This window comes from Schistocerca serialis, chromosome 3, assembly GCF_023864345.2.
Source record: "Schistocerca serialis cubense isolate TAMUIC-IGC-003099 chromosome 3, iqSchSeri2.2, whole genome shotgun sequence".
Classification (NCBI taxonomy): Eukaryota; Metazoa; Arthropoda; class Insecta; order Orthoptera; family Acrididae; genus Schistocerca; species Schistocerca serialis.
The window spans coordinates 625,212,925-625,219,458 of NC_064640.1; positions in this window are offsets into that span (position 1 = coordinate 625,212,925).

Sequence of the window (6,534 nt, forward strand, 5' to 3'; positions counted from 1 at the left end):
GGACACGGTGGGTGTCGAGGGATTGCAGACAGCGAGCCGAAAGATAGGAAACGTGGGAGGACCAGCACAGTTTTCTGTCAAACGTAAGACCCAAGAATTTAGCGATGTCCACAAACGGAAGGTTGACAGGGCCTAGATGTAAGGAAGGCGGAAGAAACTCTGTACAACGCCAAAAATTGACACAAACGGTCTTACTGGAAGAAAGGCGGAAGACTGTTTCGATGCTCCAAGAGTGGAGGCAAACGAGTAATCCTTGAAGATGTCGTTCAAGAAGGCTGGTCCATTAAGATCTGTAGTAGATCGCAAAATTGCCCACAAAGAGGGAGCCCGAAACATCAGGAACGAGACAATCCATAATTGGATTTATGGCAATGGCAAACAGTACAACACAGAGCCCTGGGGTACCCCGTTTCCTTGGGAGAAAGTAGTGTTCACCCTCACTTTAAATGTGCGCTCTGCCATAAATTCATGAAGAAAAAGGGGAAGCCGAGCTCGAAAGCCCCAACAGAACAGTGTGCGGAGGATGCCTGTCCTCCAACAGGTATCATATGCTCTCTCCAGATCAAAAAATATTGCTACTGTTTGGCGTTTCCTGAAAGAATTGTTCATGATATAAGTGGAGAGAGCAAGATGGTCAATGGCAGAACGATGTTTTCGGAAACCACATTGGGCAGGTGTTAAAAGACTTCGGGACTCCAGTCACCAGGCTAAACGGGAATTCACCATATGCTCCAAAACCTTTCATAAACTACTGGTGAGAGAAATAGGGCAATAGCTAGAGGGGAGATGTTTGTCCTTTCCAGGTTTCGAAACAGGAATGACGATAGCTTCCCACCATCTCCTGGGAAAATTACTGTCGGTCCAAATTCGATTATAAAGGGGAAGGAGGTAGCGCAGACCATGGTATGATAAATGCAGCAACATTTGGATGTGGATACCATCCGGTCCTGGGGCGGAAGAGCGAGAAGAAGAGAGTGCATGTTGGAGGTCCCGCATGGAGAAAACAGTATTATAGTTTTCGCGATTTTGAGAGGAGAAAGCAAGAGGTCGCACTTCCGCTGCAAGTTTCTTCGGGAGAAAAGCTGGCGGGCAATTTGAAGAGCTCGAAATCTCAGCAAAGTGGTGACCGAATGAGTTAGAAATTGCGACGGGGTCCTCTAAGGTATCATGTGCAACAGTGAGCCCAGAGACCGGGGAGAAACTAGGCGCGTCAAAGAACCATCAAATTTCCAAGGAGGGAGTGAAGGTGTTATGAAGGTGTTAAATGAGCTAGTAAAGAAGTCCCAGCTTGCCTTCTTGCTATCGCAGATGACGCGACAGCATCGCGCGTGGAACTGCTTATAGCGGATACAGTTGGCCAAGGTAGGATCGTGGTGGAAAATGCGAAGAGCACATATTGCGTCAAGGCATGCCTCATTCCACCAAGGAACTGTGGGGCGCAGGGGCAAATCGGAGGTGCGAGGTATTGAATGGTCCGCAGCTGTAATAACAGCTTCTGTAATATGAGTGACCTCATCATCAACGCTAGGAAAGTGACGGTCATCGAATGTCGCTAGAGATGAAAAAAGTGTCCAATCGGCTTGGGCAAACTTCCAGCGTCTCGGGCACATATATGGCAGTTGTGGCTGCAATCTAAGGACACATGGAATGTGGTCACTCGAGTGTGTATCAGCAAGAGCAAACCATTCAAAGCGCCGAGCTAGCAGAACAGTACCGACTGAAATGTCCAAATGAGAGAAATTTGTTGTGGAGGCAGACAAAAATGCAGGGTCCCCAGTATTGAGGCAAACAAGATGCGCTTGGTGGAAGATGACTATCAATAGTGAGCCGTGTGGACAAGGACGCGGAGATCCCCAAAGTGGATGGTGGGCATTGAAGTCCCCAACCAGCAAATAGGGGAGCGGGGGGGGGGTCAAAAGCTCAACAAGAAGATGAAGGAGATCAGCTTTTGCCATTGGTGTGGACGATGGAATGTACACAGTACAAAGAGAGAAGGTGTATCCAGAAAGAGAAAGACAGACAGCAACAGCTTGGAAGGAACTGTTTAAGGGAATTGGGTGATAATGGACAGTATCGTGGAGAAGAATCATGAGTCCTCCATGTGCTGGAGTGCCATCAACAGAGGGGAGATCAAGTCGGACTGACTGAAAATGAGGGAAAACAAAGCGATCGTGGGGACATAGCTTTGTTTCCCGAAGACAGAAGATGACCGGCGAGTAGGATCATACGAGGATCGACAATTCATCCCGATTGGCTCGAATGTCACAGATATTCCAATGGATAATGGGCACAGGGTGGACAGAAAAGGGAAGAATGTGACCAAGGTTGCCCTCAACTCAACGACTGCTCAGAGCTGGCGGCCGACAGCATGGAACGGCATTCAGCCAAAGGCAGAAGATCCTGATCCATAGGTTGCTCGGGAGCAGCTCCTGCCACCAGCAATCGGCCGGTTGATCGGCCGCCAGCAGTGTGCCTTGGCGACACAGAAGACGGCCGAGGGTGGTTACCGCCAGGTGGTGCTTTAGATGAGACACACCGTGGCCTTCTTGGAAACAGGATGTTGAGATGAGGGAGGAATCGATGGTTATGAAGTCAGAGCACGTAAAAAAACCTTCATGAATAGGCTCTTTTTTGGAAGTCCGGGTGTCTGATTTTGGGGCTCGTGATTTAGCAGAACCCGATGAAGGGTGAGCCATAGAGTGAGCAGGTGATAGTGGGGAGGTTGAACGGACAATCTTTGCGCTGGCCGATCTGACGACCGTGGCACTAACGGTGAGATCACAAGTCTGCATGGCTGCCTCCTTTGTAGGCCGAGGAGAGGCAAGGACAGTGCTGTATTTACCTGCGTGAGGCACAGTGGGCTTTCGACTGGCGAATAACTTTCGAGTAGCAAAGGTCGACACCTTTTCCTTCACTCTGATTTCCAGAATGAGCCGTTCATCTTTGAAAATGGGGCAATCTCTAGAGGAAGCAGCGTGGTCACCCATAAGCTGATGCAACGAGGGGATGGAGGTGGACAAGCACCCTCATGGGCATCCTTGCCACACATAACGCATTTGACCGGGTTGGAACATGACTGGCTGGTACAATTGAACCGCTGACACTGATAGCAACGTCTAGGGTTTGGGATGTAAGGGTGAACGGAAATTATCTCATAGCCCGCTTTTATGTTCAATGGAAGTTTAACTCTGCCAAATGTCAAGAAGACAGTACAGGTTGGAACCAAGTCCTTGTCAACCCTTTTCATGACTCTTTGAACAGCCGTTACGGCCTGGTCAGACAGGTAGAGTTGAATTTCCTCGTCAGACAATCCGTCGAGGGAGCGTGTATAAACCACACCGTGTGATGAATTTAAAGTGCGGTGCGCTTCCACCCGGACAGGGAAGGTGTGTAGCAGTGAAGTTCGCAGCAATGTTTGCGCCTGGAGGGCACTGACTGTTTCTAACAACAAGGTGCTCATTTAACTATCGCTTGTGAGCAGACTTAGTAGATGATGAGGAAACCATTGCGGAAGTATCCCCCATGATTACCGGCGTCTCCAATGGCGCACTCCTTCCTTGTGGGGCACTCCTGCCTTAGGTGATTGTTCACACCTCAGGTCACACCTCCCGAGAAACGGAGGGAGGGACCAATCGACACTTTCGGAAGGTAACAGCTCAGGTAAACACCCCTCCCTGGGCCTGGCCATTACCAGGGGGTACGTACGTGTCCTACCTATCTACCCAGGGCGGGGAATTACGCGTTACCCTTTCACTGGCTATGCGTGGGAATGCATGGGTCGGCCTTCAGACACGCACAGGGAGGAAAAAAGAGAAAGGGAGGAACAAAGAAAAGGAAAGAAGAGAGGTCTCAAACGCCGCAGGGGAGAAGAGGGTAAAGAGAAGAGGTAAGGAAAAGAGAAGGACAAAGGAAGGACAGAGACTTGCCAGCAGAGAAAGCGAAGAAGAGAGACTGTTTTACAGTGTCAAGCGTCCGTCTCCAGGCGCAGGCACTAAACATACTCCCAGAGGGGGAGAAAGGGAAGGGAAGAGGCGAAGGTAGGGGGGGGGGGGGGGGAATGATGGGGGATGGGGAAGGATGTGGAAAAGGAAGGTATGCAGCCCAGAAAGGAAAGAGGGCCACTCTAGCTCGGGGTCCCATGCTCGCTACGCACGTATCCACAAAAGAGTTGTGGAGCCCCTTGGGGGGGACTGGATACTGTCCCAAGAAATCAGATTAGGCTGTACAATCAACACAAGATTCTACTTGGAAGAGATGTAATTTTTGAGGATGATAAGTTTGTGTTTCAAGGTGAAAGTAGTGATGACTGGATCTTGAAGAAGAGTGTTCAAATGGACAACATGACACAGAACGTAGCAGAAGATCAGGGACATCAGAATGAAACTAACTTTCAGGAAAGTGAACAAACTGTTAAAAATAACTCCCAGTCCATTACTTAAGAAGAAGTGAAGGGAGCAAAGCTTCCCTGGAAAAGTAATAGAATAAAAAACCCAGTTATTTGGGGTATTATGCAGTGTTAGCCTTGAATGCAGAAGCATTTGTGGAAAGCTTACCTCAGAATTTTGAAGATGTGAATGGTCAGTACGATAAAAAAATTGACAAAAGCAATAAAGGAAGAACTGGTCTCTCAGTCATCTAATACAACTTGGACTTGCGCACCACTTCCGCCAAACAAAAGAGCCATCGACAGTAAGTGAGTGCTCAAAGCAAAAAGAGATGCACCTGGGAATACTGATAGATAGGTTTAGTCATTAAAGGTTGTACTAAGGTAAAAGGATGTGACTATGAGGAGACATAAGCTCCAGTTACTCGACTCACAATATTGAGAACTTTTATTAGTGTGGTGAATGAACATGATTTGCTTATGGGACAAATGGATGAACAAAATGCATTCTTCCATGGAGAACCAACTGAAGAAATTTGTATGAAAGTTCCTGAAGGTGTAAAAATACAGAAGGGATTTGTATGAAAACTCAGTAAAAGTGGGCACCATGAACTTTGAACATAACATTTGACAATTTGATGAAGGAAACTGGGTTTTATCATTCCGAAGTTGATAGAGGTCTCCATGTTGAATGCACCGATAATTACAATACTTTTTTGCTACTATGTGTAGATGATATTCTAATTGCTGGTAATAATAAAAGAAAAATTAAAACCAAACTTTTGAATGCAAGAAGCTAGAAAACCAAAATTATTCTTTGTAATAAATATCAGAGGACCAATGACAAAATCTTTCTCAGTCAACATGCTAATCTTGAAAATTTATTGAAAAGATTCAACACAGAGCACTGTAAACTCTATAAAACACCAGCAGATGTCGAAACCAATGAAGATTCTTGTGGTAACACAGTTGGAAATAAACCACACACAGAATTAATACGTTGTTTGAGGTGTGTAATCATAGTTACAAGACCAGACATAAGAGCATCAGTCAACTATTCCAATAGACATCAAAATAACCCAACAGAATTCCACTGGAAAGGTTTGGAACGAATTCTCTGGTATATTACAGGAACATTTGATGCTGGTCTGTTACAGAAAGGGAAATTCAAATGTTCTCCTCTGCTATGTTAATTCTGATTGGGGAAGTGAAGAGGACAAGAGATCTATAACAGTACACATACAAAAAGTTTTTGGAAGTACTGTATGTTGGGCTAAAAGGAGAGACACTTGTGTTTCACTATATTCAATAGAAGCAGAATACAATGCTTTGGCAACAGCTACAACAGACACCCTGCAGTCGAAGAACCTCAAAGAATTTAAAATATTTATGAAAACTCCAAATATTTCTGAAGATAATTAGATATGCATATGTCTATTACAGAAGTGGGAACACAGACAACTGAAACATGTGGCTGCTACACAGTTTCATACATGAGTCACAACGATGGTCATCTGAAATATTCAATACAATAGCTCTGAGGAAGAAGTGTCAGACTTTTAAACAAAAATAAAAAAAACAACTATGAGTGTACAACTCTATAGGCTGTTCACAGATAGAAATAGTGAAATTTGCACGTACTCAGTGAAATTATTAAATTGAGGGGGGTGTTGGAGTAATCACAATTCAATAATTATGCTTTGACTTATTTTCTCTTTTTTTATGAGATTTTCACTCTGTTGGTTTCCTGTCTGTCTTGTCTTTACGATAATTGTGGTAAGTAATAAATTGATATCATTTATCTAAATACTTGGTAATTTCTAGCACTAACAACAATACACATTTCACCACCAGTTGTATTTACATCAGTAATGTATAGTTAATGTAGCAGGCATGTCAATCCACGTGTTTTGCCATTTAAAATTTCAGTACGGGTTAAGTAACACAATACACATTACATTGCAACCACTCTTTATCGAAGGTTTTAATGACTTACACAATACAAAATCAAATTAGCCCTACACACACAAAATATTAAATTTCATGGAGAATCTTGGTTTTGTTAGCATATGAGTATTCATTTCGTTTCTCAAACAATGGAAAATCCAGGATGGAATGTAACTATATTATGAAAAGAAAGTTGCTACTCA